The sequence below is a fragment of the Oryctolagus cuniculus genome, chromosome 2 (genome assembly GCF_964237555.1).
Source record: "Oryctolagus cuniculus chromosome 2, mOryCun1.1, whole genome shotgun sequence".
NCBI lineage: Eukaryota > Metazoa > Chordata > Mammalia > Lagomorpha > Leporidae > Oryctolagus > Oryctolagus cuniculus.
In genome coordinates this window covers 41,578,369-41,590,627 of record NC_091433.1, presented here as the reverse complement: position 1 = coordinate 41,590,627, position 12,259 = coordinate 41,578,369, and the positions used below count along the sequence as shown (strand labels likewise).

At 42.8% G+C, this 12,259-nt stretch overlaps 1 protein-coding gene across 4 annotated transcripts in view; it reads right to left on the bottom strand.

Annotated features, from left to right (window-relative positions):
* Positions 1-12,259, bottom strand: part of SLAIN2 (SLAIN motif family member 2) — an 87,976-nt gene that overhangs the window by 12,048 nt on the left and 63,669 nt on the right. The window lies entirely within an intron of this gene.

Here is a 12,259-nt window from a genome sequence, read left to right as displayed (position 1 = left end):
GATTGTCAGTCTGAATGAAAAAGCAGGAGCCAGCACCCGCTATATAAAATAAACACATTTTAGATATAAAGATATAGGATAAAAGTAAAAAGATGGATAGGGTGGGTATCAGAGCTAGTGGTTAGGCCGCCAGCTGGGGATGCCTGCATCCCACGTTGGAGTGCCTGGATTTGAAACTTGGCTCAGCTCCCAACTATAGCTCCCTGCTGATGCACAGTGTGGGAGGCAGCAGGTGATGGCTCCAGGTAATTGGGTTCCTGCTACCCACTTGGGAGACTAGGATTGATTCCCTGGCTTCTGGTTTCAGCTTGACACAGAACCAGTTGTTGTGGGCATTTGGGGAATGAAACTAGTGGACAGAAGTTTGTTCATTCTCTCTCTCAAAATAAATAAGTGAACACTTTTTTAAAAAGTAAAATGATATCAGATGTGCCATGCAAACACTAATAATAGAAAAGGCAGAATGCCTATTATAATTAATAGAAAAAATTTCACCATCAGGGATAGAGTTCATAAAGTAAAAGGAGTCATTTCAGCAGCAGGACATAACAATCCTGAATCTGTACATATCCCAAAACAGAACACATGAAGCAAATGGACATCACCTAAAAAGTGAAGGAAAATCTATAATAATAGCTGAATATTTCAACACTCTTTTAGTACCTGATGAACAAATAGGTAGAAAATCAGAAAGTACCTAGAAATGGAAACAATCAATTGCATTGGCCTACCTGACATTTACAGAACATTCTACCAACAATATACATGCTTTTCAAATGTATATAGAACATTCTCTACTCTAGACCATATATGTTGGCTGATAAAACAAGATTGAAATTTATAAGAAAGATTCATGTAAAGTATGTTTTCTGATCACAATACAAGTAGTCATTTATAGAAATCAATAAATGAAAGACATCTGCAAACTCCCAAATATTTGAAAATTGAAAAATGCTCTTTGAGGTGACACATGGGTCAATAAAGAAATCCTAAGAGACATCAGAAAATATTCTGAACTGGATGAGAAGAAAAACAACATCAAAATTTGCAGGATTCATGAAAGGCAACTTTAAATTTAAAGCTTTTATTAAAAAAGAATAGTCCAGGCCGGCGCCACGGCTCACTAGGCTAATCCTCCGCCTAGCGGCGCCGGCACACCGGGTTCTAGTCCCGGTCAGGGCGCCGGATTCTGTCCCGGTTGCCCCTCTTCCAGGCCAGCTCTCTGCTGTGGCCCGGGAGTGCAGTGGAGGATGGCCCAAGTGCTTGGGCCCTGCACCCCATGGGAGACCAGGAAAAGCACCTGGCTCCTGGCTCCTGGCTCCTGCCATCGGATCAGCGCGGTGCGCCGGCCGCGGCGGCCATGGGAGGGTGAACCAACGGCAAAGGAAGACCTTTCTCTCTGTCTCTCTCTCTCACTGTCCACTCTGCCTGTCAGAAAAAAAAAAAAAAGAATAGTCCAAAATCAATTAAGCTTAACACACTAATGAAAGTAAATTTAGCCTAAGTTACAAGAAAGAAGCAAACCATGAAGATATAAATGAGCAAAGATCAAGGAAATATACAAACAAAAGAAAAAAACTGGTGGATCAAAATGTTCCTAAAAATATTATTAAGACTGATGAAATTTTAGAAGAATGGATCAAGACAAAAAATAAGACTCAAATAGAAGACACAAAGTATCAACACAAGAAGAAATAGGAAACGTCACAGTTTCTACAGACAAGATGAATATAAGGAGTACCTGAAAACCCTCAAGAAAAAATGGAATGAAAAGATAACTATTTTGGTGCAAAAATTTCAAGTCTTCCCTTGTATGTGTAGAGTATGGACTTTTTTTTCCAACAAAATAAACTTATCTTTTAACTCCATTTTCCATGAATGAAGTTTTTAAAGTACCCTCATACTGTGAGCAATTTTATGCCAATTAATTTAAGCTTATATTTCTTGAAGACAAAATTGATAAAAACTGCCTAAAAGAAATAGGTGAGGTTATAAAATGCAGGTTTTCTCTCAATGACATATAATTTGTAATAAAAAAAACTTTCCTGTAAATAATTCCAGACTCAAATGGCTTTCTTACTAACTTTTCTCAAATACAAATTCCTTCCAACTATACAGGAAACATTCCAAATCACTATATGAGGCTAGTATTGCTCTGATATCAAAGACAAGTAAATAGAAGAACCCAGATGCAAAAATACATAACTGTTAGAAAGTCAAATTCAATGGTATACATCATGCTCAAATAGGATCTACCACAGGGATACAGAATTGCTTTAATTCCTGAAACAATGTACTTTATTTTTATTTATTTATTTATTTATTTATTTATTTATTTATTTAGACAGGCAGAGTGGACAGTGAGAGAGAGAGACAGAGAGAAAGGTCTTCCTTTGCCGTTGGTTCACCCTCCAATGGCCGCCGTGGCCAGCGCACCGCGCTGATCCAATGGCAGGAGCCAGGTGCTTCTCCTGGTCTCCCATGCGGGTGCAGGGCTCAAGGACTTGGGCCATCCTCCACTGCACTCCCTGGCCACAGCAGAGAGCTGGCCTGGAAGAGGGGCAACCGGGACAGATTCTGGCGTCCCAACTGGGACTAGAACCCGGTGTGCCGGCACCGCAGGCTGAGGATTAGCCTATTGAGCCGGGCGCCGGCCTGAAACAATGTACTTTCACACATTAACAGGCTAAAAAACAAACAAACAAAAAACACACCTTAAATGGTTATTGACAGAAAAAAATGACATAATATGCATTCATGATTAATTAAAAAATAAAACAAATTTTAAAACAAACCAGGAATAGAAGGTACCTTGCCCAATATAATAAAGGACATCTATGAAAACCCCAAACGAAAAAAATTATTTTCATTGTAAAATGACTAAACAGGGGGCTGGTACTGTGGTGCAGTGGGTTAAAGCCCCAGTCTGCAGCGCCGGTATCCCATGTGGGTGCTGGTTTGAGTGCCGGCTTCTCCTCTTCTGATCCAGCTCTCTGCTAAGGCCTGGGAAAGCAGTAGAAGATGGCCCAAGTGCTTGGGCCTCTGCACCCACAAGGGGGACCCAGAAGAAGCTCCTGGCTCCTGGCTTTGGATCAGCTCAGCTCTGGCCATTGCCATCATTTGGGGAGTAAACCATCGGATGAAGACCTTTCTCTCTCTCTCTCTCTCTCTCTCTGGCTTGACCTCTCTCTCTAACTCTGTCTTTCAAAGAAAGAAAATAAATCTTTTTTTTTTTTTTTTTTTTTTTTTTGGACAGGCAGAGTGGACAGTGAGAGAGACAGACAGAGAGGAAGGTCTTCCTTTGCTGTTGGTTCACCCTCCAATGGCCGCCGCGCTGCGGCTGGCATACCGCGCTGATCTGAAGGCTGGAGCCGGGTACTTATCCTGGTCTCCCACGGGGTGCAGTGCCCAAGCACCTAGGCCATCCTCCACTGCACTCCCTGGCGACAGCAGAGAGCTGGCCTGGAAGAGGGGCAACCGGGACAGAATCCAGCGCCCCGACCAGGACTAGAACCCGGTATGCCAGCACCGCAAGGCGGAGGATTAGCCTATTGAGCCGCGGCGCCGGCCTAAAATAAATCTTAAAAAAAAAAAAGACTAAGCAAGCAAGGAAGTCTGTTCTGACCACTTCTATTTAATATTGTTCAGAGAATGCTAAGCCACTACCATAGGCCTCCCCACTCCCCAGAAAGGCACATATAAATGGAAAGGAAGGAGTAAAATGGCCTATATTTACAGATGACATGACTGTACACTTAGAAACTCTGTAAGTATCAGAAATAAGTGAGTTTAGCAAGATACAAGGTTAAAAATAATACCATTTGTAATACAGCATAAAAACATAACATGCCCAAGAATAACAGAATATGTTCCAGCCCCCAAAATAAAGATGCTATGTTCAGGAATCACAGGAACCAACACCAATACAATGCCAGTTATGCTCCAATTTATGTGCACATCCAATGAAATCTCAGTTCAAACACCAGCAGGTTTTTTCCTTAACAGTAAATATCGATGAGCTTATTCTAACATTTCTATGGAAAAGCAAAGGACCCAGAATAGGCAAAGCAACTTTGTAAAAGCACAAAGTTTAAAGATGTTACACTCTCTTGTCAATTGTTAAATCAACAACAGGAGTCACTGTGCACTTGTTCCCCATGTAGGACCTCTGTCCTTAATGTGTTTTACTATGAGAATTAATGGTAAAACTAGTCTTCAAACAGTACTTTACACTTTGTGTGTCTGTGTGGGTGCAAACTGTTGAAATCTTTACTTAGTATAGAGTTGATCTTCTGTATATAAAAATAATTAAAAATGAATCTTAATGAAGAATGGGATGGGAGAGGGAGTGGGCAGTGGGATGGTTTGGGGCAGGTATGGAGGGAAGAACCGCTATAAATTTCATAAGTACAAATTTTGGATTATATTTATTAAATAAAAGCTTTCTATAAAAAACAAAATATTCAAAAGTCATTTGAAGAAAAAAAAGATGTACACTCTTGTAAACTTGTAAACTTATTATAAAGCTACAGAAATTAAGACAATTTGCTGTTGTTCTAAGAGTTGACACAGAAATTACTGGAACATTGTTTGGACTGGAAATTACTGGAAAATTGTTTTCTCCAATGAGGCTATGGTACTTGAAAAAGATAGTCTTCACAGTAAATGAAGTGCTGGAAAAACTGAGTATATGGGAAATGGTAAACATCAACTTTTTTTTTTTAAGATTTTCCATCCACTGGTTGACTCCATAAATGGTCACAGCAGCCCAGAGCTGGGCCAATATGAAGCCAGGAGACTGGAGCGTCTTCCAGGTTTTCCACGTGGGTGCAGCGGCCCAAGGACTTGGGCCATCTTCCACTACTTTCCCAGGCCATAGTAGAGAGCTGGATCGGAAGTGGAGAAGCCAAGATTAGAACCAGTGCCCATATGGGATGCTGGCACTGTAGGCAGTGGCTTTACCTGCTATGCCACAGCACTAGCCCCAAACATTAACCTTTATCTCAGACTAAACACAAAAATTAACTCAGGTATAAGTGTTGTGGCACAGGTTAAGCTGTCTTTTGCAATGCTGGCATCCTATGTTGGAGTGCTGGTTCTAGTCACAGCTGCTCTGCTTCCAATCCAGCTTCCTGCTAATGTACCTAGGGAGACAGAAGGAGATGGCCCAAGTATTTGGGACTCTGCCACCCATACAGGAGACCCAGATGAAGTTCTTGGCTCCTGGCTTTGGCCTAACTATTGTGATTATTTGGAGAGTGAATCATAGAATGGAAACTCTTTGTCTCTTGCCTTTCAAATAAAATAATAAGTATTTAATACAATTAACTCAAAGTAGATCACAGCCATAAGCATAAAATCTAAAACTATAAAATATCTAATAGAAATACTGGATATAATCTTCATGGCCTTGTTGTGTTAGGCAAAAACAATTTTTTTATTAAAGATTTATTTATTTATTTGAGAGGAAGAATTAGAGAGAGAGAGAGACGGAGAAGTCTTCCATTTGCTGGTTCATTCCCAAATTGTCCCAATGGCTGGAGCTGGCTGATCTGAAGCCAGGAACCAGGAACTTCTTCCTGGTTTCCCATGTGGGTGCAAAGGCCCAAGCACTTGGGCCATTTCCACTGCCTTCCCAAGCCCTTAGCAGAGAGCTCTATCAGAAGAGGAGCAGTGGAGATAGAAACCAGTGCCCATATGGGATGCTGGTGCTGCAGGCAGAGGCTTAACCTACTACGCCACAGCATGGGACCATAGGCAAAAATTTCTTAAATAGGTATCAAAAAGGGGGCTGGCATTGTGGCATAGCGGGTAAATCTCTAAATACGATGCTGGCATCCCATGTGGGCACTGGGTTGAGTCCTGGCTGCTCCACTTCTGATCTAGCTCCCTGCTAATGCACCTGGTAAAAGCTCCTGGCTTCAGCTTTGCACAGCCTGGCCACTGAAACCCTGATGAAGTCCCTTGCTCCTTGTTTTGGCTTGGCTCAGCCCTTGCTATTGTGGCCAACTGGGGAAAGAACCAGCAGACAGAAGATCTCAATCTTTTTCTACCTCTTCTCCATCACTCTACATTTCAAACAGACAAATATTTTTTAAAAAATTAATAAAAGTGTACATTCATGTAACCACCTGCATAGTCAGAAAACACTTCCATAATCCCAAAAAGTTCCTTTGCACTCCTTCCCAGTTCTCTCACAGCAAACATCTTATCTTTCTGTTACCATAATTTACCTTTTTAAGAATTGTGTATGAATGGAATTCTGTAACATGTATTATGTCTGGTACTTATTTCACTCGGTATAAGTTTTGAGATTCATTCTTGTCATGTATGTCCATGATTTACTCCTTTTATTGCTGAGTGGTATTCTGTTGTATGGCTATACCACCACTTTTTCACCTGCAAATCAACATTTGAGTTCTGCTCAGTTTTAGGCCATTATTAGTAAAATTGTATACAAACACTTGTGCAAACTTACACTTTCATAGAGTGGATATATGCTTTCATTTTTCTTGGGAAAATAGCTGGATCCTTGGGTGAATGTATGTTAAACTTTATGGAGCACTGCAAACTTCTTACAAAGCAACAGTACCGTGGTCTATTCCTACCAACAGTGTAACTATTCTTGTAGGTGTGGAGTCATAGTGTCTAAGTCTGCTTTGTGGTGTTAGAATACGTGAGATTGGTTAACTTATAAAGAACAAAAATTTATTCTCTCACAGTTTTAAAGGCTGAGAAGTCCAAGATCAGGGTGCTGGTATCCTGTATGGGTTGCATCCTCACATACAGAAGAGCAAAAGAGAGAACCAATTCCCACAAGCACCTTTTACACTAGCGTTAATCCATTCATGAAGGCAAAGCTCTCATGACCTAACATCCCTGCAAAAGATTTCACCTGCCAACATTGCTGCATTGGGGATTAAGCTGCCATCACATGAATTTTGAGGGATAAGTCAGACTATAGTAGCTGGCCCACTATAAGAGGTACTAGAAAGGGCCATGTAGGGAGGTGGGACTTCCATCTGTGCTGGCTGGCAATGACCCCCCACCTCATGGGGTTAGGGGAGAGCCTGCAGCAACTCTGGACTTCTACTCCAACCTGGCAGGGGAAGGCTACTCTCTCTCTTCTTTGGTTGGTGTTAGTGGAGGCCTACTTAAGAGTCTGGTCTTTCCTGACTGCTCAGTAGGAACAAGGCCATTCCTCAACACTGTCAGTGGAGACCATCTGAACAATCAAAACTCCTACCTTCACAACAAGATTCCTATGCCTCAGGTATCAGCAGAGATGGGAATAAAAAGCCCAGGCTTCTTTTTTCATTGGTAGTAACAAAATGCCTCCGCTGGTCCCTGCTACGCTGATGCCCTTCATCACCCCTGGCTAAATATCTCCTATCAAAGAAAGGCTCAAAGACAAAGTTTAAACAAGATTCAGAATTCCATAACATTATCTACCAAAAAAAAAAAAAAAAAAAAAAAAACCTCCAATATTTCAATAAAAAGTAACTTGTCATACAAGAACCAGAAATATCTTAAACTGAATTAAAAAAAAATAGTTGACAGATACACAGAGATAACAGAGATGGTTAGAATTATTATTACAGGAGCCATTGTAAAACTGATTGGAAATTTCAAATACACTTGAGACAAAAGGTCTCAGCAAAGAAACAGAAGATATAAAGAAAGGAAAATGGAAATTTTAGAATAAAAAATATTCAGAATTAAAAAAAAAAAACAGATGGGCTGAACAGCAGAATAGAAAGAACAGAGGAAAGAATCCAGGACCAAAACATAGAATAAAAGAGATTACCCTGTCTGAATATAACAGAGAAGAGACCAAAGAGAGAACAGTTTCAGGGACCTGTGAGACTATAACAAAAGATCCAATATTTGTAAACAGAGTCCTGGAAGGAAAGGACAAAGTGTGTCCAACAAAGTACTCTGAAAAACAATGGCTAGAAACTCCCAAATCTGGCGAAAGAGATACATTCTAGAAGCAGAGCAACCACCAAGCAAGATAAATTTAAGGAAATCCATGGCAAGACATCATCAAACTTCTGAAAACTAAACACAAAAACTTTGAAATCTGGGAGAGAAATGGCTTACTTAAAGGGGAAAATCAACTCTATTGATAAAGGATTTGTTATCACAAACTACAGACACCAGAAGAAAGTGGTACAATATTTTTTAAGAGCTGAAAGAAAAGAACTCTGAACCCAGAATCCTATACCCAAAGCAAGCAGAAGAAAATAAAGGATCTAAGCATAAAGCAAGATTATTAATATCACAGAAACAAGAAATCCACTTTGTTTTTTAAAAAGATTTATTTATTTATTTGAAAGGCAGAGTTACATACAGAGAGGCAGAGGCAGAGGCAGAGAGACAGAGGTCTTCCATCCGCTGGTTCACTCCTCAAATGGCCACATCGGCTGGAGCTGCACTGCTCGGAAGCCAGGAGCTAGGAGCCTCTTCCGGGACTCCCATGTGGGTGCAGGGGCCCATGGTCTTAGACCATCTCCTACCGCTTTCCCAGGCCATAGTAGAGAGCTGGATTGGAAGAGGAGCAGCTAGGACTAGAACCAGTGCCCAAATGGGATGCTGGCACTGCAGGTGGTGGCTTTACCGGCTATGCCACAGCGCCGGCCCTGGAAATCACGTTATATACCTTTCAAAGAAGCATCACCACTTTTGAAGTAGTTTTATCAAAAATAACAAAGCTGAATCTAATTATCTAGATCCAACTACCAATTTATAGAAAATACAGAGGACAGAAGAACCTGCTTCTTCATGCCATGGAAAAGTAGCCAGCAAAATGCAGCTGTATGAATCTCTGCAGAAGAAATGATCTCGTGATTTCTTCAAACAAAGGGGAGAAAAAGAGATGAGGGAAAACTAAGAAGTAAGAGAAGCTTAAAAAGACACAGTTTAGAAAAGAAAAACTAACGTTTCATTACTTGGATGATAAAACCATAGAGAAAATTAAGGAATCAGATGTTATAAAAATTCAGAAGAACCATTACTCCGGGGCACTGGTCAAGAGAGGACTGTGTATGCAAACAAGGTGGAAGATGTCTGAGGCGGCAAATTCTGGCTCCTGACAGGGATGGTGGTTACAGGAACATTTGCTTTATAAGAATTAATTAAGTTAATTAATTAAGTTTTCCAAGTATTACATGGTTTTCTAATTTTGTGTTTTACTTAAAAATAACAAAGTTACTTAAGTTCTTGGATACCTGCACTAGAGTCTGAGAAAATAAGTCAAAAAAAAAAAAATGAAAAGAAATTCTAAATCCCCAGCTATGGCAAGAAATACTTTTTTTTTTTTTTTTTTTTTTTTAAGATTTACTGTGGGCCGGCGCCGTGGCTCACTAGGCTAATCCTCCGCCTTGCGGCGCCAGCACACCGGGTTCTAGTCCCGGTCAGGGCGCCAGATTCTGTCCCGGTTGCCCCTCTTCCAGGCCGGCTCTCTGCTGTGGCCCGGGAGTGCAGTGGAGGATGGCCCAAGTCCTTGAGCCCTGCACCCCATGGGAGACCAAGATAAGTACCTGGCTCCTGCCATTGGATCAGCGCGGTGCGCTGGCCACGGCGGCCATTGGAGGGTGAACCAACGGCAAAGGAAGACCTTTCTGTCTCTCTCTCTCACTGTCCAAAAATAAATAAAATAAAATAAAATAAAATAAAATAAAATAAAATAAAATAAAAAAGATTTACTGGGGCCGGGGCTATGGTGTAGCAGGTAAAGCCACCACCTGTTCAGGCTGCTCCACTTCCAATCCAGCTCTGTGCTGGATTTTCACTTGGTAAAGCAGCTGAAGAAGGCCCAAGTGACTGGGTCCCTGCACTTATGTGGGAGACCTGGAAGAAGCTCCTGGCTTCTGGCTTTGGATCAGTCCAGCTCTGGCTGTTGCAGCCATTTGGGGAGTGAACTAGTGGGTGGAAGATATCTCTCTCTCTCTCTAACTCTCTCAAATAAATAAAGTAAATTTTTTTAAAAAAAACTAGGCTTAAGAGGAATTTGTGTATCTGGAGGGAACCCCCCAAGAACAGCCCCCATGCTATTTTTCCCATTCTCCCAATTTTATGTAACAAAACCATGGGAGCAGAAGCCACTTTTATCCATTTTAACTGTATCTAAAAACTGTATGGCGGGGCCAGTGCTGTGGTGTAGAAGGTAGAGCTGCTGCCTGCAGTGCCGCTATCCCATCTGGACACTGGTTCAAGTCCCGGCTGCTCCACTTCCGATCCAGTTCTCTGCTATGGCCTGGGAAAACAGTAGAAGATGGCCCAAGTCCTGCACCCAGGAAGACCTGGAAGAGGCTCCTGGCTTCGGATAGCACAGCTCCGGCTGTTATGGCCAGTTGGGGAGTGAACCAGCAGATGGAAGACCTCTCTCTCTCTCTGCCTCTCATTCTCTTTGTAACTCTGACCTTCAAATAAATAAATAAATCTTAAAAAAAAAACTGTATGGCAGAGGCTTGCTTTGAACACAACTCTAACAGGAAAAAAGAGGGGCTCAGACAAGAAAAAAAGATATACTTTATCTTGTTTATGATACAGATTAATAAATATTTGATAGTTGGTGGAAAATTTTACTTAACTTTTTTTAAAGATTTTTATTTATTATTTGAGAGTTATACAAAGAGAGGAGAGGCAGAGAAAGAGGGAAGTCTTCCATCCACTGGTTCACTCCCCAGTTAGCTGCAACAGCCAGAGCTGCGCTGATCCGAAGCCAGGAGACAGGAGCTTCCTCCGGGTCTCCCACGTGGGTGCAGGGGCCTAAGAGCTAGGGCCATCTTCTACTGCTTTCCCAGGCCATAGCAGAGAGCTGGATCGGAAGTGAGCAGCTGGCACTAGAACTAGCGCCCATATGGGATGCCAGCGCTTCAGGCCAGGTCGTTAACCTGGCCTAACTCAGTGGGTTACACTGAGCCAGAGCGCTGGCCCCTTATTTATCTTTCAAAATATATTTGAGGGGGCTGGCGCCGTGGCTCACTTGGTTAATCCTCCGCCTGTGGCGTCAGCATCCCATATGGGCGCCGGGTTCTAGTCCTGGTTATTCCTCTTCCAGTCCAGCTCTCTGCTGTGGCCCAGGAGGGCACTGGAGGATGTCCCAAGTCCTTGGGCCCTGCACCCGCATGGGAGACCAGGAGGAAGCACCTGGCTCCTGGCTTCGGAGTGGTGTAGCTCCGGCTGTAGTGGCCTTTTAGGGGGTGAACCAACGGAAGGAAGACCTTTCTCTGTCTCTCTCTCTCACTGTCTAACTCTATCTGTCAAATAAAAAAAAAAGGTATTTGAGGAGAGAGAGGGAGAGGGAGAGAGAGAGAGAGAGAGGAAGAGGGAGAGGGAGAGGGGGAGAGGGGGAGAGGGGGAGAGGGGGAGAGGGAGAGAGGGAGGGAGAGAGAGAGAGAGGGAGGGAGAGAGAGAGAGAGAGAGAAAGGAGAATGAGAATCTTCTATATACTGGTTCTCTCCCCGCCAAGTCTGGGGCAGGATGAAATCCAGAGCTGGGAACTCATTTGGGTCTTCACATGGGTGGCAGGGTCCCAAGTGGCACAGTAAGGCATCCCGTAGGAACACCAGTCCCAGTCCTGGCTGCTCCACTTTCGATCTTGCTCCCTGCTAATGCACCTGGGAAGGCAGGGAAGGATGGGCTGAGTGCTTGGGCCTTTGCTACCCATGTGGGAGACCTGGATGGAGTTCCTGGCTCCTGGCTTCAAGAAGTGGCTGCTTGGGGAATGAACCAGAAGACAGAAGATCTCTCTTTCTGTAACACTGCCTTTCAAATAAATAAAATAAATCTTAACACATACACATACACACACGGACTGGCATTGTGGTATAGCAGAGAAAGCCACCGCCTGCAATGCAGGCATTCCATATGGATTGGATATAAGCTCCCTGCTAATGCCCCTGGGAGAGCAGTGGAGAATGGACCAGCTGCTTAGGCCTCATGGGAGACCCAGAAGCTCCTGGCTTTGGCCTGGCCCAGCCCTGGCCAATGTGGCTATTTGGGAGAGTGAACCAGCCTAAGGAAGATGCTGTCTCTCCTTTTCTCTCTTTCTGGAACTCTACCTTTCAAATAAATAAAATAAATCTTTAAAACACACACACACACACACACACACACACACACACACACACACAGTTCTTTTCCTCAGAGATGGAAGGTATGAACAAACACCAAAACTTGCAGAAGAAAATACAGAAGAGGGACCGGTGCTGTGGTACAGCTGCTTAAAGCCCCAGCCAGCAGTGCCAACATC